Consider the following 24913-nt stretch of genomic DNA (forward strand, 5'->3'; position numbering starts at 1 on the left):
TGCAGGAGTCACATCTTGCCCGTAAAAACAAACACATTTTCAATGTTAAAGGCTGGAACAAAATCTACCAAGCAAACGGCCCCCATAAACAGGCAGGAGTCGCAATCCTAATATCAGATAAAATAGACTTCAAATTAAAATTCGTGAGAAGAGATAAAGAAGGTCGCTACATACTAATTAAAGGATCTCTCCTTCAGGAGGATATTACAATTCTAAATATCTATTCGCCAAACAATGGAGCACCCAAATTTATCAAAGAAACACTACTTTCCCTCAAATCCCATATAGATCCACAGACATTAATTGTTGGGGATTTTAACACACCACTCTCCCCACTAGATAGATCAACTCGGCAAAAACTCAACAGAGAAACCGCAGATCTAAACAGCTGCATACATCAACTAGACTTAACAGACATCTACCGAACATTTCACCCAGCACCATCAGAATACACGTTTTTCTCAGCAGCACATGGAACGTTTTCTAAAATAGACCACATTTTAGGCCACAAAGCAAACTTGTCTAAATTCAGAAACATTGAAGTTATACCTTGCATTCTCTCTGACCACAAGGGAATAAAATTAGAACTCAACACCAAAAGCCACCAAAGAAAGTCCGGTATCACATGGAGGCTAAACAACACACTGCTGAATCAAGAGTGGGTCATGGAAGAGATTAGAAAGGAAATTCAAATGTTCATGCTATTCAACAAAAATGAACACACAAATTACCAGCTCCTCTGGGACACAGCAAAGGCAGTACTCAGAGGCAAGTTTATAGCTCTGAGCTCCTACATCAACAAATTGGAGAGATCTGAAACTAGCAATTTAATGACACATCTAAACCTCCTTGAAAAAGAGCAGCAAGATAAACCCCAATCCAGTAGATGGAAAGAAATAATCAAAATTAAATCAGAATTAAATGAATTAAAATCCAAAAAAACTATAGAAAGAATCAACAAAACAAAGAGTTGGTTCTTTGAAAAACTTAACAAAATTGACAGACCCTTAGCAAATCTTATCAGAAAAAGAAGAGAACACACCCAAATTAATAAACTCAGAGATGAGAATGGAAACATCACCACGGAAACAACCAAGATTCAGAACATTATAAGGGAATACTTCTCAAAACTTTATGCTAATAAGTTTGAGAACTTGACAGAAATGGACCTTTTCCTAGCAAATATTGACATGCCAAAACTAAACCAAGATGAGTTAAACCAGCTTAACAGGCCCATATCAAGCATTGAAATAGAAACAGCAATAAGAGACCTCCCAGCTAAGAAAAGTCCAGGACCAGATGGTTTTACAGTGGAATTTTACAAGGCCTTCAAAGCAGAGCTCACACCAATACTCCTCCAACTCTTCAATGAAATTGAAAGAGAAAGCTCACTACCGAACACATTCTATGAAGCCATCATAACCCTCATCCCAAAACCAGGCAGGGACTCATCAAAGAAAGAGAACTATAGACCCATTTCTTTGATGAACATTGATGCAAAACTTCTCAACAAAATTTTGGCCAATCGACTTCAACAATTCATTCAAAAAATCATACACCATGATCAAACAGTATTCATTTCAGGGATGCAAAGCTGGTTCAATATACGCAAATCAATTAATATTATTCATCACATCAACAGGAGCAAGAATAAGAACCACATGGTTATCTCAATAGATGCAAAAAAAGCATTTGACAAGATCCAACACCCCTTTATGATGAAGGTTTTGGAAAAACTAGGAATCCATGGAACATTCCTCAATACAATAAAGGCTGTATATGACAAACCTACAGCCAGCATTATACTCAATGGTGAAAAACTAAAGCCATTTCCTCTTAACTCAGGAACAAGACAAGGATGCCCACTCTCTCCACTTCTCTTCAATCTAGTATTAGAATGCCTAGCTATAGCAATAAGACAAGATGCAGACATAAAGGGGATCCAAATAGGGAAAGAAGAAATAAAACTCTCCCTCTTTGCAGATGACATAATCTTGTATTTAAAGAATCCCATAGACTCCACTCCCAAATTACTCAAGCTGATTCAAAACTTTGGCAAAGTAGCAGGTTATAAAATTAAACCCCCAAAATCAATGGCTTTTCTGTATGCCAACAATGAGAAAAGTGTGGCTGAAATTAGGAAAGCAACTCCATTTGTAATAGCCCCACAAAAAATAAAATACCTAGGAATTAACTAAAGAAGTGAAGGACCTCTATGATGAAAACTTTAAAATCTTAAACAAGGAAATCAACACAGAACTAAAAATACGGCAAAACCTCCCATGCTCCTGGATTGGAAAGATTAACATCGTGAAAATGGCAATACTTCCCAAGGCTATCTACAAATTCAACGCAATACCTATCAAAATTCCAACCTCATTCTTCAAGGAAATAGAAGAGGCAATCCAAAAATTCAATTGGAACAATAAAAGACCCCGAATAGCAAAAACGCTCCTCAACGGAAAGAACACTGCTGGAAGAATATCAATACCAAACTTCAAACTCTACTATAAAGCCATAGTAATCAAAACAGCTTGGTATTGGCATAAGAACAGACCTCAGGACCAATGGAATAGAATTGAAAACCCAGAAATGAACCTACAGACCTATAGCCATCTAATCTTCGATAAGGGAGCTAAAACAATAGAATGGAAGAAAGACAACCTCTTCAGTAAATGGTGCTGGCAAAATTGATTAACTACATGTAGAAAACTTAAGCTAGATCCTTATATATCACCCTGCATCAGAATCAACTCCAAATGGATCAAAGACCTTGAACTCAAAGCAGACACTCTGAAAACATTACAGGATGGAATAGGAGAAACCCTAGGTCTCCTTGGCTCAGGCCAAAATTTTCTGAATAGAAACCCGGAAATACAACAAATCAAAGAAAGGTTGGACAAATGGGATTGCATAAAGTTGCAGAGCTTCTGCAGGCCAAATGACATAGCTAGCAAGATCAATAGAAAGCCCACCGATTGGGAGAAGATCTTTACTAGCCATACAACGGACAAGGGTCTCATATCTAAAATATACTTGGAACTCAAAAAATTAAATCCCCCAACAACAAATCCTCAAAGAAACAACTGCCCAATAAATAAGTGGGTGAAAGACTTAAAGAGAAACTTCTCTGAAGAAGAAATAAGGATGGCCAATAGACACATGAAGAAATGTTCAACATCCCTAGCCATAAAAGAAATGCAAATCAAAACAACATTGAGATATCACCTCACTCCAGTTAGAACGGCAAAAATCAAGAACTCTAACAACAACAGATGCTGGAGGAGATGTGGACAGAAGGGAACCTTACTTCATTGTTGGTGGGAATGTAAACTTGTTCAACCACTTTGGAAAGCAGTATGGAGGTTCCTCAAAAGACTTCACATAGAACTCCCCTATGACCCAGCAATCCCACTTTTGGGCATTTACCCAAATGTTTACAAACAAGACCACACTAAAGCTACCAGCACAACTATGTTTATTGCAGCATTATTTACCATACCTAAGACATGGAACCAACCCAGATGCCCCTCAGTAGATGAATGGATCAAGAAAATGTGGTATATATACACAATGGAATTCTATGCCTCCATCAGAAAGAATGACATTGCCCCATTTGTTAGGAAATGGAAAAACTTGGAAAAAATTATATTAAGTGAAGTAAGCCAGGCCCAAAGAAACGTAGGTCCCATGGTTTCCCTTATTTGCAATATCTAGTAGATGTATGAGTCAAGTGGAAAAGGTCAGATAATGTGATGTCAGGAAAATGAACCCTTAGATATGTATTTTAATGTTTTTTTCTTTTATGCATGTGTTTCTAATGCATTTATAAGATTATCTCTTTGTTGCTTTGTATGTCCCTCCCCCACAGTATAACCCCTGCTTTCACTATATTTGATGTCAGTATAACTTGTGGAGGAGATGGGGAAAAACCAGTTGTTTAAGGATACAGGTGGACCTGTTGCAACAATGAGAAGTACAAGTTGTCATGTCCAAAACGAGCTTAACAATGTCGGTGTGGGGAGGGGGGGGGAAGGGGGTAAGGGGAAGGATTGGGATTGGGATTGGGGGGGAGGGGGAAGGCTGGGAAGGGATGTGAAGGGTAAACAAAGGAGGAGGCTGCAATGCTTGGTAAGAAATGTACGCATTATCCTGCCCATGTAATTGTAACTCGTCTGTACAGTATGTTCACAAATAAAATTAAATTAAATTTAAAAAATGGCTAATACATACATGATGAAATGTTCATCATCTTGAGCCATAAAACAAATGCAAATCAAAACAATATTGAGATGACACCTCGCCCCAGTCAGAATGGTCATTAACAAGAAAACTAACAATAACAGATGCTGGTGGGGATGTGGCCCAAAAGAGACACTACTACATTTTTCGTAAAAATGTAAACTTGCTTAGCCAGTATGGAGGTTCCTCAAAAGACTACACATAGAGCTTCCCATGACCTAGCAATTCCACTCTTGGACATTTATCCAATAGAACACAAACTACTAACGTTCATAGTACTTAACATTATAGGCAAACCATTATAGTAACTAATGCCTTTGCTTTCAAAAGTCTAGTTCAAGACAGTAATGTAAACCAAACAATGTTGTAACAGTCATAATAAAACTATGCTCAAGGCATAGTTATGTTATCTTTTTCTTTTAAGTGAAGATCAAGAAATTTAAGACAAATCTCTAAACCCTCTCTTCCAACTGTATTTCTCCTCATTGACCTCTCTTATACAAAAATTCTAGAATTATTTCTGTTTTAAGATTTTAATTTCAACTTCTCATTTATATTCTGAAATTCATAAAAACATAGTTCTTTTCCAACTTAGCCTTTGCCAAAACTATTACACTGCTTCCCTTAGCCCAGCCCTGAAGGAGGCATAGTCTGCCTCTGCCATCCATGTCCCATGAGTCTCCTAAGGGTAACAGTAGGCATTCCCAGTCACAACCCTTCTCCTGGCCACTCTTATCTATGGTGGATTTATGGACTTGGGAATTTACCTTATGGGTAGTCACTCATCTTCCTCACACTCCTTACATTGTTAGATCTTAACCCAATTCCTGGGACATTCCTTAGATGTAAACTTCTATATTCAGAATACAGCTTGAGAAAATTTCAACAGCTATGTTAATTGATATAATAAAACTGTCATCTTCAATATCTTCTGGGGTTTTATACCTGACATACCTTTATTGATACATTGATACAACCTATCAATATCCTTATGGTAGTTAATTTGGAGTTAAATTTCCTAGGCTATCATATCCAATTGTTTGGTAAAATACACAGTTGATGCTATGGTGAAGGTGTTTTAGGGATACGGTAACATTTGAATCAATAGACTTGGAATAAAGCATATTACATTCCATAATGTGGGAAGGTCTTATCCAATCAGTTAAATAAAATCTCCAGAAAAGACTGAAGGATCCCCTCCTTGCCAAAGAAGGAATAAATTCTGTCTCCATCCTGCTTTCAGACTCAAGACTAGAACATAAGCTTTTCCTGTGCCTGCTGCATATTACCCCACCCTAGAGATTTTCAAAGATCTCAGAATCAAAGCAGACACCCTGAAAACATTACAGGACGGAATAGGAGAGACCCTAGGTCTCCTTGGCACAGGCCAAAATTTTCTTAACAAAGACCCAGAAGCACAACAAATCAAAGAAAGGTTGGACAAATGGGATTGCAAAAGACAAAGCTAGCAAGATCAAAAGAAGGCCCACAGATTGGGAGAAGATCTTCACTAACCATACAATGGATAAGGGTCTCATATCTAAAATATACTTGGAACTCAAAAAAATTAAATCCCCCAACAACAAATCCTCAAACAACTGCCCAATAAATAATTGGGCTAAAGACTTAAAGAGAAACTTCTCTGAAGAGGAAAGAAGGATGGCCAATAGACACATGAAGAAATGCTCAACCTCTCTAGCCATAAAAGAAATGTAAATCAAAACAGCATTAAGATACCACCTCACCCCAGTTAGAATGGCTATAATCAAGAACTCTAATAATAACAGATGCTGGAGGGGATGTGGACAGAAGGGAACCCTACTGCATTGTTGGTGGGAGTGTAAACTTGTTCAACCACTTTGGAAAGCAGTATGGAGATTCCTTAAAAGACTCCACATAACATCCTTGATAAGAAATGTACTCATGACCTTCCTCATGTAACTATAACCCCTCTGTACAATATTTTCACAATAAAAACTTATTTTAAAAATTAAAAATTTAAAAAAGACTCCACATAGAGCTCACCTATGACCCAGTCCTCCCACTTTTGGACATTGACCCAAACCATCACAAGCAAGTCCATTCTAAAGCTACCAGCACAACTGTTTATTGCAGCATTATTCACCATAGCTAAGATATGGAACCAACCCAGCTGTCTCTCATGAGATGAATGGATCAAGAAAATGTGGTATATATACACAATGGAATTCTATGCCTCCATCAGAAAGAATGACATCGCCCCATTTGTTAGGAAATGGAAAGACTTGGAAAAAATTATATTAAGTGAAGTAAGGCAGGCCCAAAGAAACATAGGTCCCATGATTTTCCTTATTTGTAATAACTAGTATATGTCTGGGACAAGTAGAAAAGGTCAAAAGCTATGTACATATGACCAGGTTAGATGAAGTTACACAAAATGAACCCCAAGATAGGGACATAAGTTGTTTTTTTTTTCTTGCTTGCTATTGTTTCTAATGTATTTATAAGGTACCATGTGATTTTTGTTGCTTTGTATGTTCCTCTCCCACGGTATAACCCCTGTTTTCACTCTATTTGATGTTGGTATAATTTGGGTAGGGGAAGGGAAAAAACAAAATGTTTCAATAGGGATTCAAGTTGACCTATTGTAACAATGAGATTTACAAGGCACTATGTTGAAAAATGAACATTACAATTTAGGCAGGGGGTGGGGGAAAGTGTAGTTGTGGAGGTGTGTGGGAAAGGATGGTAGGAGAAAAACAAAGGAGGAAGCAACAATGCTTGATAAGAAATGTACTCATTACCTTGCTTATGTAACTGTAACTCCGCTATGCAGTCTTTTCACAATAACAAACTTATTTTAAAAAATCACATGAACCAGTTACTTAAAAATCAGTTCTCCCGGGCTGGGAAGGTGGCTCAGTGGTACAGTGCTTGCTTTGCATGCATGAGGCCCTGGGTTCGATTCCTCAGCACCACATAAGCAAAAAGTAAATGCTGGTGCTATGGCTCAAGTGGTAGAGCACTAGCCTTGAGCTGAAGAGCTGAGGACAGTGCCCAGGCCCAGAGTTCAGGCCCCATTACCGCCAAAAAAAAAAATCAGTTCTCCCCCTCCGTCTCTTTCCCCCACCACTTCTGTGAAGAACTAATACTACACTATATTATTCTATACAAACATTAACAATTTTTAAAATAATCTGTCACACTCTTTTCTCAGTTTCCATCCATTTTACTTTAAGGAGACCTTGCTTGGGCACCTAGAAAGCTTAAGACAATGCGAAGGGGACCCGCTTGACTCAAATATCCAACATACAACATCTGGTTACCTCACACTTAGGTGTCCACTGACCAGGTAACACTTTTCCTTGACTTTTAAAGAACAACATTAGATCCCCAAGAATAATGGATGTGATGAAAGCCAAAGTGTCCCTGCAATATACAATGTCCCTCAATATTTGTAAGAATCCTCAATAGTTTTTAAATGTCATGGTGGGGAGCTGGTCATATAACATGGAGGGTGCTGTCCTAGGTCTCCCTCTTTCATATCAGGCCATCAAGAAATTTCTTTTTGAAGATTTATTCCTGGGATGAATAGGCAGTTTTAAATGTTTCCATCCTGCTACTATTCAAACAATCTTATATCCTTACATATCCTTCTTCGCTTTATTCCAGATTCACAGCAGTACGACCCTCACTCCTGTTTATCCTTGTACCTGTATTCTCAGTCTTAGTTCCTATCATCTACTTTCATGTTCATCTTCAAGCACTCCCTTTATCTATTTTCTATTTCTTAAACAGTTTGTTGGTTATTGTTCAATAAATGGTCATGAATTCTTCAATTTGAAAGTGCCTATGTTTATCGATTTCTATATATGTAATTCAATTATTTATAAATAGATGTGTGTGTGTGTGTGTGTGTACTGTACATACCTGAGTCCTTTAACAGTCATGAGATGTTCCTTGACTTCTCTTTCCAATCAAGCTTTTGTGAGAAGAGTCTGTGTTTTCTTCCTCTAGTTTCTCACGCTAGTCTCACTCTTCAGTTCTTTAGGACTAACCTCTGACTAAATGCATGGCAACTGTTCCAGTTACCTATGACTTCCAAAATGTAAAATCCAGTGTACACCATGCAAGCCTTCATCAAAATTTACTTTAAATAAAAAAAAAAAACACCTCCTGATTTTTCATTGGCATTTCATACTACTAACTGTTCTCTCCAGCTTCACCTTCTATCCTGGGTTTATTTCCTCTCTCACTATTCCTTCTTGCTCTGTTTTAGGGGTGTCTATAACATTATTTCCTTGTTTGTACCCATATTTTCTAGGGTTCTTGGTTCAACGTGACTTGAAGAAAACTACTGAATTTTTTTTTTTTGTCGGTCGTGGGGCTTGAACTCTGGGCCTGAGTGCTTTCCCACAGCTCTTTAGCTCAAGGCTAGCGCTCTACCACTTGAGCTACAGCACCACGTCCGGTTTTCTGGTGGTTTATTGGAGACAAGAGTTTCACAGACTTTCCTGCCGGGGCTGGCTTTGAACCACAATCCTCAGATCTCAGCCTCCTGGGTAGCTAAGATTATAGGTGCGAGTCACCGCTGCCCAGCTTTGAAAACTGCTGAATTTGTGATGATTATAGTTGCCAGTTGAGAGCCAGCCTGGGGGGGGGGGGGCAAATTTAGGGAATAAAAATTTGTTTATCCTCATTATTGTCATATTTTCTTTTTACTTGAGGGTTTCTTATTAGCAACCTAATAATGCATTCTCTTTCCTTGTTCCTAGGAATTAGAAATTTGTTGTCTGAACCATAACAAAACTCTGGAAGGGCAGCTCATTCACAAACCCAAAGAATTCCTTCTGGACTGACACTTGAGGAGGCAAACAAGTTTTAAAATATTTCTCCTTCCCACCTATATGAAGTATTTTTATTTATTGCCCTTGATGTCTTCTGCTGTTTTTGCTTGTTTTTGTCACTCTACCAGTGATAAGCATGGCCAGCATGAAGTAACTGGACAGTACACTTCTGGGTACTCACAAGCCATTTCTCATGACACATGACACAAGCCATTTCTCATGACACATGAATTTCTCACCTTTCTCAAGTGAGAAAGGGTGAGAAAGGTGAGCAGGTAAAGAGATGCACCCATTGCAGGTCTCCACCCTGTGATAGAGGCTTTTTGGCTTCAAGGACAACATATTCATTTGTTTTTATCCAAGAATGAGCACAAAATCTACTTCACCCTTGAGCTGGATCATAGCCAGGCCACCTAATCCTAGAGTATTTCTAATTTTTCAATATGATAGCTTTCAATAAATCACCAGTTTAAAAAACTAATATGCAAATAGAGGATAAGGGGTTAGTGTTAGTTTCCATAATGAAGGGAAAATAAAAAGTAGAAGGATAGGAAGTAAGTGGGGGAAAGAGAGAAGAAACATTATTGCCTGCTGTGTGCCAAGGACCAGGCGGACCCTTTCTCCCACAGCATTCCATCCTGGGAAGGCATATTCATTTGTCTCACGGTTACAGAAGAGGAAACTGAAGCTTAGAGAGGCTTCCCAGATATGCAAGGATAAGTGAGCATCAGATTCCACCACACTGGACTCAGGGTAAACTACATATATAGATCTAGACAGACAGGCAGGCAGGCAGACAGACAGATAAATAGATGGATGGATTGTTAGGGCAAGACTGAGTGTGAATAATAAGTGCAGAGTTTAAAAAAATACAGAGAGGCTTTGCAGTTTCTAAAATTCCCACAGAACCAAAATATCAGGGAAATCTCACCCAAGTTTCCTGCTGTTTAAGCCAGATATGGCTAAGGACTATTTACATAGATCAAGATAAAATAAAGACATACTAACATTACCACTTCTAGAAGTGTTTCCCAGCTTAAGGGGAAAAAATAGATGCCAATATTATCATTAAAATATAACTATTATGGTACTACGGAAATAGTAAAACACACAATAGAAAATGCTGCAGATGACACAATTATTTCTTTTGATTGTGAATGTCATGGATAACAGTGCTGCTTCTCTTTAGAATGAATATCCTGCCAACCCCAGAGCTGCTAGCTGAAGAGTATAGGTTAGCATGAGGAGCCATCCGTCATCTGTTCCATTGTCACTCTGACCTTGATTATGACCATGGCTATTACAATCTTAAGACTTCACAGCCATGTAGCGCTTGATGGTTCATAAGATCTCCTGTATCATCTCATTTAATTTTAAAAACCACTGTAAAAATTATTCAGTGTTATCATCCTTTTATAGATGAGGCTCCAAAAAGAGGGACTGCTTCAAGTAGATGTCAGAACTGAGTGTCCAATCTAGATCTACTTCCTCCATTTTAACAACATATTTATAATGCTATTCATAATAATTCAAAATATCTTTATTTCCTGATCATCTAGCCATTTGCATACACGTGTTCACCCAGTTTTCCCTAAAGATAAACCTAATCTCATCTTAATTGCAATGGCAAATGGTTTAGGTTGAAAGTAGATTTTTCTTAGCTATTTTATGACTTGACATTATGAAGTTTGCCAGAAACTCTCAGGCATCACCAAAAAAAGACTAATTGCATTTCGAATTTGCCTGGTGACTGTCAAGGTTCAATGAGGAACGTTAGAGTGCAGAGGATCATGAATCTGTAATCTGATAAACAGCTTGGTAACCAGAAACGGAATCCAAAAAGCTCATCTTGAATTGCACTCTGGCCTGTGATACTACTCCATCTATCTGTATATGTGTATGCAAATGAAAAGTATGTAGATACACATATATTTATATCTATACACATATGTATTTATATATACATAGTAATATATAAATATAGATGCCACTTCCTAAATACCAAAACACGCAATCCGAATGAGTTCTGTTACTATGTGGGGTGTGAGGAGTGTGACTCAGATCGTCTTGTGAAATGCTATACATGTTATACACAAAACGAAATTAACATCACTCCCTCACTGAGCTCATTAAAAAAAAATGGGAGAATGGAATCAACGAAAATGTCGAATTGAAAATCAACCAACATATTGGTTTGCTTTCTTCAGAAAGTTTCTTGTTGCTCTGACAGATCATGGAAACCGTTCAAATCATTCTTGTCACTATTTGTGGAGTTTATAGAAATGCTTGATTTAAGTGTCTATGTTTTAAGAAAGGGCATACATTAACACAAGCCTTCCTGGTTAGTCCTTTTCTCTCTTTGCCCTCCAGATCTCTTACCACCCAAGTTATATGCCCATCCCTAGCTTTCTATTGGAAGAATGATTAGGGCAAATCTTTTGTAGTAGAATTTGACTCTGTCTCACTCTGTTCCCTAGGAGTTTTGAAATATTTCTCTGCATTTCCTTTGACATTCTCTTCCCACTGCCCAACTCTAAGAGTCCAAAGAATTTAGATGATTGTCATTGGTATACTAGATAGTATTACTTGTTTGTACAGAGGGCTATGTGTCTGGAAGTTACGTATCTATAATAGGGTATGTCTGGCAACATCTGACAGGTATATTAGTATGAAAGCTCTTGCCTAAGTTAGGAGAAACACTGAAGTATAATTCACACATGACAGTTCTCTTGCAGGAATAAGCAGAAGCTGGGGACTTTGACTAATATACTCTTATTCAGCTTTTGTACCCTTTCCTTCTTCATCTTGCTTCAGACCTACCGTGTGTGTGTGTGTGTGTGTGTGTGTGTGTGTGTGTGTGTGTGTGTGTGTGTGTGTGTGTGTGCTTGGGCATGCATGTGTGTCAGTACTAAGGCTTGAACTCAGAGTCTCTAGATCTCACTTAGTGTTTTCTTTTACAGCTGGCATTCTACCACTTGAGCTATGCCTCCAATACCATCTTTATAGTGATTAACTGAAGATGTCTCAGATGTGTCTGTCCAGCCTGGTTCCAAACTATGATTCTAAGATCTCAACCTTCTGAGTAACTAATGAGGCTTGCTTGTAGCTTGTTTTATAAAATAAACCTTTGAAACAAAGTAATCTTGCAAACAAAGTCTAGATTTATTATTTTGCTAGACTCTGACTTGAAGAAAATTTAATACAGCCATAACTTCTGCCAAATGTTAACTTTTGAATTTACTAAAAGAAAGCTTGGGATGATCTGGCAATATCTTATTAGTCTTTTTTAAAAAATGTTATGAAAATTTTAAACAGGACTCTTGTTTCCAAATCATTCTGAGATATTTCTTAAAATATTTAAATAAGTACGTACCTCAATTTCTACTTCTGCCTATGTTTGTGTTGCTGATTTTGCTAAAAATGATGTTCAGTCATATTATTCAATAATTGGATTTCTTTTATAAGTTGGGGGAAATTTCAATGTACTGCTTAACTATATCTGGGCAACATATGAAATATACAATAATTCCTTGCAACAAAATACTTCAGTACAGTAGAATGGAGACCCATCAGAAGGTATTCAGTCACTACTTTTCTTGGTGATGTGTGTGGTACTTGGTATTTGACAAAAATCATTCAAATATGTTGTCATTAATCGATAAATCATTGTAACACCCTGGGGCTAATACTTTAGTGTCTTTATTTTATAACTAAGAAAAGTGAGATGTATGAGGCAAGTAAATAAAATGCAAAGTTCACATCATTGGAAGGCTTTTTGATTTAAGGCAAATTTATTCCACAATTTTGCATTGAGTGAACAATATTAATTCCATGATAACAAAAGAAAAGAAAAAGGCGAAAGAAAATTGGGGCATAGGTAAACTGAGGCCCTTCCCTAAGATCACAAAGAGAGTGAGTGCTGAGGACAGCAGGTTTCTGTATGCCACCATGCTACACAGCCTCCAGCTAGTTACATGGAAATGGAGGCTAGCTGGACATCATAGAAAGATCACATATTGTATAATTGCATTATATAAAGTGTCTAGATCACAAAACTCCACAAAGATAGAAAGCATGTTAGTGTTTACCCCAGGTTGGTGGGGGAGGGGGATGTTACTGAAGGGATCAAGGTGTCTTTGGGGACAATAAGCATTTAAGATTAAAGAATACAGAAATGTAGATTGTCCTGTTGTTTGTCATTCATAGAGACAATTCCCAGATTCCCTAAAATGACAATCCAGGTCATTCTAGTTTTGAAAGCCCACATATAGGCTGGGAAGGTGGCTCAGTGGTAGAGCGCTTGCCTTGCACGCATTTGGCCCTGGGTTTGATTCCTCAGCACCACATAAGCAAAAAGAAAAGAGCCAGGAGTGGCACTGTGGCTCAAGTGGTAGAGCGCTAGCCTTGAGCTGAAGAGCTGAGGGACAGCGCCCAGGCCCAGAGTTCAGGCCCATGACTGGACCCCCCCCCAAAAAAAAGTCCACATATAAAGAAGGTGGGATATCTTTCTCAGAAAGAGAAATATTTATGTTAATGACCATTAGTAACATGTGTGTTGTAATCATTTATTCAAAATTATCTACTGATAGTCTACTGTATACAAGGCACCATTTTAGGTGCTCAAGCATTTCACCTAGTAGATAAAGGTATAGCTATTGGTGTAGGATTCAGCACGTAAGGGCATCCCTGGCTTGTTGTAAGACAGTGTGCTAATCTCCTGACTTTTCTAATTGCATTCCTCACTCACACAAGAAGGAATTTAGACAAGAAGATTCCTGAGGTCTTATTCAGATGCAGAAATCTTTAATTGTTAAAGCCCAGGGCTTTGTTTTCATTTGGATTTTGAGTAGGGAAAAAAAGTATCAACTTTCCAATTTCTTTAATAAATGCATATTAGTTTGTGCACCAGACAATCTTCCTTGTGGATTCTGAAACAACCTATCCAATATATACCCAGGCGGACCCTGTGATCCATCAATCCATAAATCAGCAGACGTGTTTCACTGGTATATTAAATTACAAGATGCCCTGGAGCAATATACCTGCTGTTTGTCAGCCATTGCCACCTGCCATTGGGGTCTGTGGGCTTACAACTTCTAAAGGAATTGAAGGGGTGGGGGTGGGAGAGCAGGATAAGGGAAGGAGAGAATGGTCATGTGAATTCTAATGGACAAGAAAAAGGAGCACCCTTGTGAAAGAGCCCTGACTCTTTGCTTGTTTTTTCCTTCTCTGAATTTGAAGTTGGCCATCCACCTGTCAGCAATAATCTATGCACTCAAAGGAAAAGGGAAAACAACATACTCTTTCATTCAGTGTGATGTTAACTCACATTTTCTAAGAAGAAGACAAAAATTCACACAAAGCATCTGCAAAAGGCTTTCTTCCCTCCAAAAGACATAGCCAACTTTAGATGCATGCACATGCTCTGTTTACATGTCAAGAGCTATCAGTGCTACTTCTGTGTGTCAGGTGTAAGGGCACAGAAGGGAATTACATAGTGTCCCTGTTTTGTGGAGAAAATAGTCCAGTAGGAGAAACAGGTAAGTGTTTTAATAAATAATACAAAGTCAGCCAGTGACGCATACCACAAAGCAAAATAGACACAGAAAGATGTTGCTTTTTGAGACAGAAGTCCTTTCTGAGGTAGCATTGGAGCGAAACCATGAATGATAAGAGCTGTGCGAGTTCTCCAGGGAGCTAAAACAGCAAGCATGAAAATCTCAGAAGAAAGACAAGTGTGCTATATCTCAGAAACAAGGCTAACTACTGTGGCTGAAGTGCACCAAGTAGGAAAGCAGTAGGAAAGAAGTGACAAAACAGGCAGGAACAAACTTACACAGGACCTGTGTGCCAGAAGAAGGATTGAGAATTGTATTCAAAGTCAGACAAAAAGCAACGAGTTCTGAGTTTTTTTGGTATTGTTCCTAGAGCTTGAACTCAGAATCTGGGCACTGTCCCTGATCTTTGGCACTCAAGGCTAGCACTCTATATCACTTGAGCCACAGCTCTACTTCTTGGCTTTTCAGTGCTTGATTGGAGGTAAGAGTCTCATGGACTTTCCTGGCCCCTCTGTCCTGGTTGGCTTCAAACTACAATCTTCAGATCTCAGCCTCCTGAGTAGCTAAGATTACTTGAGCCATAGGTACCTGTCTCTCAAATGAAATTTTGAAAGTCTCACTGCTAAGTGAAAAAATAAGAGTCCTTTGTGAGTGAGTGGAAAGCAATGAGAAGCTGGAGAGCCAGCCAGGAGAGATATTGGTAACTCGGATCAGGATAGTAGCAGAAGTAGTAACAGATATGCGTATATATAATATATAAACATATTATATACACATTAGCATAGATATTTGAACTTAGGGCCAAACACTTGCTATGCTGGTATTCTACCATTTGAGCTACACCCCTAGTTCTTTTTTGGCATTAGTTATTTAGGTAGGGTACTCAGTTTGTCAGGATAGTAGCAGAAGCAGTTAACAGATATAATATATGTATATATAACACACAAACATATTATATACACATTAGCATAGATATTTGAACTTAGGGCCAAACACTTACTATGCAGATATTCTACCATTTGAACTACATCCCTAGTTCTTGTTTTGTGTTAGTTATTTAGATAGAGTATTCAGTTTGTCAGAGCCAAACTCAGACTATGATCCTCCTACTATCATTTCCTAAGTAGTTGAGATTACAAGGACATACTACCATACAGGGTCCTAAATGCATTTTTAAGATAGACCCAACAACAATCAGCTTCTCACTAGATTGGATTTAAAAGGACAAGAAAAGTAAAAGAGGAAGCAATAACGATTGCTACATTTTCAGCCTGAGCAAATTATTCTGATGGTATTACTAATTAAGTCTTGAATTTTTGGAGAGAATCAAAGCATCAAGAATTCTGTGGATTTAGGCATTTTTAAACCACAGAACTCAATGGAATTAGAGATGGGATAAGCCTGTGAATTAAGCCCTTAAGATTTAGGAAGGGAGGGGGGGTTCCGGGAAGATGGCGGAGGAGAAGCTGGAATCTGAACAAGCTCTCGCATAGAAAGTAGGTTTAGAGTTCCAGTGAACAGTCCTAAGCCAGAGAATCACACCAAGTGTGCCATCACAGGACAGAGAGTTAGACAAGAGAGGGGAAGCCAAGGAAACGCACCAGCTGCCGCTCCGGCGGCGGGGTCGCGGCGGCGACCACCGCCGCGGGAGTCATACCTGAGACACAGAGAGTCGGGGACGAAGGAGCCAGACGCAGCGGACGAGCGGATTCTACTCAACACCAACAAGAACCGACAAGGAGCGGACATCTTCATCCTGCTGTTTGCAGACCAGAGACGACCCAGGATCCAAGACTCGGCGTGAGTACAAGCCCGACATCCTCACTCCTCAGGGAGCAGAGGAGGGAAGGCCACCCCTCCCCCCCCAGCACCGGTGATCTCCATCTTGGATACCGACAAAGCTCGGAGTTGCTGCTAGCTCCAGCTCAGGCCTTGGAATAAAACGAGTCATTTAGCAGGTCACAAGAACTTAACGCCGAAGTGACCTGCCAGACTCAGCTCCATCCAGGGAAAAGTCACCCAGCTCAGGCGCCAGCCATCGGAGTGCCTAGCGTCACTGGGTAACCAGAGCCAGAGGCTGCCCCTCCCTCTAGCAGCCACCACAATCAATTGAAAAACAGAAACCCTGAGAATGGCTCCAGGCTGGGCGCTGTGAGCTCTATCACAAAATAGCCCCAGGGAAAAGCTACTGTTTGTTGAAAGGCCTCAACCCTACCCAGAACCTAGCCTCATAACCACATCCCCCTCTTTTGTGACTCTCAAAGCAGACCACCCTCCCAGAAAACTAACCTGGGAGGGGGATCTCAAAATCTTGGGTAAAGCAGAGCATTTTTCTGCCTCTTCCAACCAACCGACTTAAGAAACCAATCAAGCCACAGGACCTCAAGTTGACCAGAGACTACAACAAGAGACTGGTCGCAGACAAAAGGGAGATACAGGATTCCTCCCACTCCTCCCCCCCCCCCAAAAAAAAAAATCAAAAGACTTTTTTTTCTTTTTTTTTTTTTTTTTTTTTCTTCTTCTTCTTTTCTTTTTTTTGCTTGTTTTTTGTTTTTTGTTACCTTATATATATATATATATATATATAAATTTTTTCCCTTCTAAAACTTTTATTAATCTTTAATTTTTGCCTCTTCTGAAAAAATAATTGTTTTCCAGTAATTTTTTTTCTCATCTTATAATTTTTATTTTAGGAATACGTGAATGAGAGTTTTCCTTTCTTTTCTTGTCTTCTTTCTCTTTTTCTTTCATTCTTAATTATCTTTTTGTTTTTTATCTAGCTCTACTGAACTTCTCATCTTTTCTTCTCCCTTTCCCATCCTTAAAGCTTTCCACATCTCCTCTATGTCCCTCCCCTTCTCTGAACATATTCACATTCCTCTCTAAATAGACGGTCTTTTAACCTCTATAATAACATTAATTTTTACGTTTCTATTCTTTTTCTGGTCTCTCTTTATTCCCCTTTCCGTCTCTTCTTTTTCTCTCTCTCTCTACTTGCATCCTACCCAACCCATTTCCTGCACTGTGATTAGGACATAGTTAACTCTCCCTGTGCCTCCCCACACCAATCTATTCCTATTTTTTACCCACATCTCTCCCTAATCCTAATAATTTCTGGTTTTCCAAATTCTTTTCTGCGGTTCGAAGTCCTTTAACATATAGTCATTTGATGTTGAATAGATGTATCTGTTGAACTAGATTGTATCTGTAGACTATTGACTGTACAAATGCAAACTTTGGTTGATGGTTGCCTTAAGATAGTGTTCTAGCACAAAACTGGTGCAATCTGTATCTCAAATGGGCCGAGTAAGCCGGAAAAACACAAGAAAAATGGCAAATTCGGGTATCTCAATTCCCAACCTTGATAATCAGGGATTAGAACAGATAAAGAATAATCCAGAGGAGAGTTCCCAAATAGCTCTACAAACACTAATAGCAAACATGATAAATGAGAAGTTTGACAATGTACAAAGGACTCTGTATGAGCGTGATAGGGAGAGAGAGGAGGCATCCCAGAAGTTTATACAGGAACATCATAAGCGTGAGGAAGCTTCTCAAAAACTGATACAGGATTTGCGTGAACAACTTGAGAATACTCAAAGAGAAAGGGAGGAATGGCGTGAGCAGGCAGAGAACACTCAAAGAGAACTGCAGGAATCCCACAGAAGGGAGGAAACTAATCAAAGAGTAATTCACGAATTAAGAGACCAGGTAGAGAATACACAAAGATCACTAAAGACATTCATGGAATCCATTAACAAAGAGCTGAAGGAAGTCAGGGAGACCACAAAGGGAAGGCTGAATGGAACCCAACAGAAGGAATGGGAGTCCAAAGAAACCATAACCAATCAACTAAGTGATTTGAGAACAAACACTGAACACCAAATTAAGGAAGTAAAGAAATTCATACAAGACCTAAAACAGAGCTTCAACAAAGAACTTGAAGCCATCAAAGCTGACCAATTAGAAGGAAAAGAGATAAAAAACAAAGTAGAGAGTCTTGACAGCAGGTTAGACCATGCAGAAGATCGAATCTCAGGGATTGAAGACAGCCTAGATATTATAGAGAAAGAACATACAACCATCCAAGACAAGTCCAAGAAATATGATAGGTCTATCCAACACCTGGAAGACACCATCAGAAGGCCCAATCTAAGGATAATGGGTGTAGAGGAGCACCTAGAAACAGAAGTTAATGGTCTAGGAAATTTGTTTAACAGGATCCTAGCAGAGAACTTCCCAAACATACAAAAAGATAGGCCTATTCAGATACAAGAAGCTTTTAGAACCCCAAATAGACCAGACCAGAATAGGACATCCCACCGTCATATTATAATCCACACAGGATCAACCCAGACCAAGGAAAAGATCCTTAAAGCTGTCAAGGAGAAAAGGTTAATCACCTATAAAGGGAAACCAATTAGAATTACCTCAGATTTCTCACCAGAGACAATCAAAGCAAGAAGAGCCTGGAATGATGTATGCAATGCCCTAAAAACAAACAACTATCAACCAAGAATACTGTACCCAGCTAAACTCTCCTTCATAACTGAAGGCCAAATAAAAACCTTCCATAGCAAAGAAAAATTGAAACAATACATCTCCACCAAACCAGCCCTGCAAAAGATTCTTAAAGATGTCCTACACATAGAAAACCAACAAGAACGCAACAAAGGCCAAGAAACTGCACCCAAACTGAGAATCCAAGAACCTTAGGAAGAACCCAGTTTTCACAGCCCCCAAGAAGGTGGATAACATGGCAGGAACTCCCAAATACCTCTCAGTCCTATCTCTTAATGTTAACGGACTGACCTCTCCAATTAAGCGACATAGACTGTCTAGTTGGATTAAAAAACAAGACCCTTCTATCTGCTGCCTGCAGGAGTCACATCTTGCCCGTAAAAACAAACATATTTTCAAGGTTAAAGGCTGGAACAAAATCTACCAAGCAAACGGCCCTCATAAACAGGCGGGAGTTGCAATCCTAATATCAGATAAAATAGACTTCAAATTAAAATTCGTGAGAAGAGATAAAGAAGGTCGCTACATACTAATTAAAGGATCTCTCCTTCAGGAGGATATTACAATTCTAAATATCTATTCGCCAAACAATGGAGCACCCAAATTTATCAAAGAAACACTACTTTCCCTCAAATCCCAGATAGATCCAAAGACATTAATCGTTGGGGATTTTAACACACCACTCTCCCCACTAGATAGATCAACTCGGCAAAAACTCAACAGAGAAACCGCAGATCTAAACAGCTGCATAGATCAACTAGACTTAACAGACATTTACCGAACATTTCACCCAGCAGCATCAGAATACACGTTCTTCTCAGCAGCACATGGGACGTTTTCTAAAATAGACCACATTTTAGGCCACAAAGCAAACTTGTCTAAATTCAGAAACATTGAAGTTATACCTTGCATTCTCTCTGACCACAAGGGAATAAAATTAGAACTCAACACCAAAAGCCACCAAAGAAAGTCCGGTATCACATGGAGGCTGAACAACACACTGCTGAATCATGAGTGGGTCATGGAAGAGATTAGAAAGGAAATTCAAATGTTCATGCTATTCAACAAAAATGAACACACAAATTACCAGCTCCTCTGGGACACAGCAAAGGCAGTACTCAGAGGCAAGTTTATAGCTCTGAGCTCCTACATCAACAAATTGGAGAGATCGGAAACTAATAATTTAATGACACATCTAAACCTCCTTGAAAAAGAGCAGCAAGATAAACCCCAATCCAGTAGACGGAAAGAAATAATCAAAATTAAATCAGAATTAAATGAATTAGAATCCAAAAAAACTATAGAAAGAATCAACAAAACAAAGAGTTGGTTCTTCGAAAAACTTAACAAAATTGACAGACCCTTAGCAAACCTTATCAGAAAAAGGAGAGAACACACCCAAATTAATAAACTCAGAGATGAGAATGGAAACATCACCACGGAAACAACCAAGATTCAGAACATTATAAGGGAATACTTCTCAAAACTTTATGCTAATAAGTTTGAGAACTTGACAGAAATGGACCTTTTCCTAGCAAATATTGACATGCCAAAACTAAACCAAGATGAGTTAAACCAGCTTAACAGGCCCATATCAAGCATCGAAATAGAAACAGCAATAAGAGACCTCCCAGCTAAGAAAAGTCCAGGACCAGATGGTTTTACAGCGGAATTTTACAAGGCCTTCAAAGCAGAGCTCACACCAATACTCCTCCAACTCTTCAATGAAATTGAAAGAGAAAGCTCACTACCGAACACATTCTATGAAGCCATCATAACCCTCATCCCAAAACCAGGCAGGGACTCATCAAAGAAAGAGAACTATAGACCCATTTCTTTGATGAACATTGATGCAAAACTTCTCAACAAAATTTTGGCCAATCGACTTCAACAATTCATCCAAAAAATCATACACCATGATCAAACAGGATTCATTTCAGGGATGCAAAGCTGGTTCAATATACGCAAATCAATTAATATTATTCATCACATCAACAGGAGCAAGAATAAGAACCACATGGTTATCTCAATAGATGCAGAAAAAGCATTTGACAAGATCCAACACCCCTTTATGATGAAGGTTCTGGAAAAATTAGGAATCCATGGAACATTCCTCAATATAATAAAGGCTGTATATGACAAACCTACAGCCAGCATTATACTCAATGGTGAAAAACTAAAGCCATTTCCTCTTAACTCAGGAACAAGACAAGGATGCCCACTCTCTCCACTTCTCTTCAATCTAGTATTAGAATGCCTAGCTACAGCAATAAGACAAGATGCAGACATAAAGGGGATCCAAATAGGGAAAGAAGAAATAAAACTCTCCCTCTTTGCAGATGACATGATCTTGTATTTAAAGAATCCCATAGACTCCACTCCCAAATTACTCAAGCTGATTCAAAACTTTGGCAAAGTAGCAGGTTATAAAATTAACCCCCAAAAATCAATGGCTTTTCTATATGCCAACAATGAGAAAAGTGTGGCTGAAATTAGGAAAGCAACTCCATTTGTAATAGCCCCACAAAAAATAAAATACCTAGGAATTAACTTAACCAAAGAAGTGAAGGACCTCTATGATGAAAACTTTAAAATCTTGAAAAAGGAAATCAACACAGAACTTAAAAAATGGCAAAACCTCCCATGCTCCTGGATTGGCAAGATTAACATCGTGAAAATGGCAATACTTCCCAAGGCTATCTACAAATTCAACGCGATTCCTATCAAAATTCCACCCTCATTCTTCAAGGAAATAGAGGAGGCAATCCAAAAATTCATATGGAACAATAAAAGACCCCGAATAGCAAAAACGCTCCTCAACGGAAAGAACACTGCTGGAGGAATATCAATACCAAATTTCAAACTCTACTATAAAGCCATAGTAATCAAAACAGCTTGGTATTGGCATAAGAACAGACCTCAGGACCAATGGAATAGAATTGAAAACCCAGAAATGAACCTACAGACCTATAGCCACCTAATCTTCGATAAGGAAGCTAAAACAATAGAATGGAAGAAAGACAGCCTCTTCAGTAAATGGTGCTGGCAAAATTGGTTAACTACATGTAGAAAACTAAAGCTAGATCCTTATATATCACCCTGCACCAGAATCAACTCCAAATGGATCAAAGACCTTGAACTCAAAGCAGACACTCTGAAAACATTACAGGATGGAATAGGAGAAACCCTAGGTCTCCTTGGCTCAGGCCGAAATTTTCTGAATAGAGACCCGGAAGCACAACAAATCAAAGAAAGGTTGGACAAATGGGATTGCATAAGATTGCAGAGCTTCTGCAGGGCAAATGACATAGCTGGCAAGATCAATAGAAAACCCACCGATTGGGAGAAGATCTTTACTAGCCATACAACGGACAAGGGTCTCATATCTAAAATATACTTGGAACTCAAAAAATTAAACCACCCAACAACAAATCCTCAAAGAAACAACTGCCCAATAAATAAGTGGGCGAAAGACTTAAAGAGAAGCTTCTCTGAAGAAGAAAGAAGGATGGCCAATAGACACATGAAGAAATGTTCAACATCCCTAGCCATAAAAGAAATGCAAATCAAAACAACATTGAGATATCACCTCACTCCAGTTAGAACAGCAAAAATCAAGAACTCCAATAACAACAGATGCTGGAGGGGATGTGGACAGAAAGGAACCCTACTTCATTGTTGGTGGGAATGTAAACTTGTTCAACCACTTTGGAAAGCAGTATGGAGGTTCCTCAAAAGACTTCACATAGATCTCCCCTATGATCCAGCAATCCCACTTTTGGGCATTTACCCAAATGTTTACAAACAAGACCACACTAAAGCTACCAGCACAACTATGTTTATTGCAGCATTATTTACCATAGCTAAGATATGGAACCAACCCAGATGCCCCTCAGTAGATGAATGGATCAAGAAAATGTGGTATATATACACAATGGAATTCTATGCCTCCATCAGAAAGAATGATATTTCCCCATTTGTTAGGAAATGGAAAGGTTTGGAAAAAATTATATTAAGTGAAGTAAGCCAGGCCCAAAGAAGCATAGGTCCCATGGTTTCCCTTATTTGCAATATCTAGTATAGGTATGAGTCAAGCGGAAAAGGTCAGATAATGTGATGCTAGGAAAATGAACCCTTAAATATGTATTTTAATGTTTTCGTTTCTTTCATGCATGTATTTCTAATGCATTTATAAGATTATTTCTTTGTTGCTTTGTATGTCCCTCCCCCACAGTGTAACCCCCGTTTTCACTATATTTGATGTCAGTATAACATGTGGAGGAGATGGGGACAAACAAGTCGTTTAAGGATTCAGGTGGACCTGTTGCAACAATGAGAAGTACAAAATGTCATGTCAAAACCAGCTTTACAATGCCGGTGTGGGGGGGGGAGGGGGGTATAATTGGGTGGGGGGAGGGGGGTAAAATTGGGTGGGGGGAGGGGGGAGGCGGGGAAGGGAAGTGAAGGGTAAACAAAGGAGGAGGCTGCAATGCTTGGTAAGAAATGTATCCATTATCCTGCCCATGTAATTGTAGCCCCTTTGTACAGTATGTTCTCAAATAAAATAAAATACAATTTAAAAAAAAAAATAAAAAAATAAATAAAAAAAAAAAAAAAAAAAGATTTAGGAAGGGAGTGAGGAGGAGGAAGAGGAAACAGAGAATGAAGAATACGTTTCCATGCACAATGTGCACACATATCTGAAATAGATTCATTGAAGTTATGATAAAAGTCCATCTATTAGTAATGTGCTGTTTACATAGACAAGTACTTAGCCAGTTTATGCCTCAGTTTCTCATCTGGAAAGTAGAGTTAAGAATATATTGCGGGGAGCTGGTGGCTCACACCTGTAATCCTAGCTACTCAGGAGGCTGAGATCTGAGGATCATGGTTCAGAGCCAGCCGGGGCAGGAAAGTCTGTGAGACTTTTATCTCCAATAAACCACTCAGAAACCCTGAAGTGGTATTGTGGTTCAAGTGGTAGAGTGCTGGCCTTAAGCTGACAGTACCCAGGCCCAGAGTTCAAGCCCCATGACTGACCAAAACACAATTAAAAAAAGAATATGTGCCACTCAGTAAGGTTCTTGTTAGTGTTATTGATATGGTACATGTTAAATTGTTATATCATGATGAAAAGACTCAAAGTTCAATTGTCTGTCTCCATCAGGACAGATGGGGCTAGTTGATGATTTTCTGTCTTTACATTGTCTAGAGTTGGTTTAAAGTTTAACATGTAGGATCAAAAAACATCCTTTTCATTGCTTCTAGACATAATTTTTATGAGATATGGGCTATGTATTCTCACAAAGAAAACTCATCTGTAAAGTCATCTGCCTGTGGTATTTTTGAAGTAGGCTTTTATTGCTGATAAATGATATGGATTCCTTACTATGTTCAGATATTCCAGTACTTTCTGAGTTCCTCTTGATATTATTTTCTATATAATCACTTACCCAATTGTAGAATTTACTGGAATTAATCACACAAACATGATTCTTTTCATGTTTTTCATCTATATTTTTAAACTTATAAATAGACCTTATAGCCCTAAACCACTAATTAAATGTCATCCCATAAGCTAATATTTGGTAGAATATTTTTCATTCTAAATTCATTTATTTTTTCATTCTGTCTTCTTTCTTTAATCAGTGTGTTATTTTAAAATGTATTTTTGAGCTGGGCATTGGTAGATTACACTAATGATTCCAGCTACTCAAGAGAATTGAAATATAGAGAATCATTGTTTGAGACCAGCCTGGCCAAAAA

This window comes from Dipodomys merriami, unplaced genomic scaffold (assembly GCF_024711535.1).
Source record: "Dipodomys merriami isolate MVZ:Mamm:240054 unplaced genomic scaffold, mDipMer1.0.p SCAF_4, whole genome shotgun sequence".
Classification (NCBI taxonomy): domain Eukaryota; kingdom Metazoa; phylum Chordata; class Mammalia; order Rodentia; family Heteromyidae; genus Dipodomys; species Dipodomys merriami.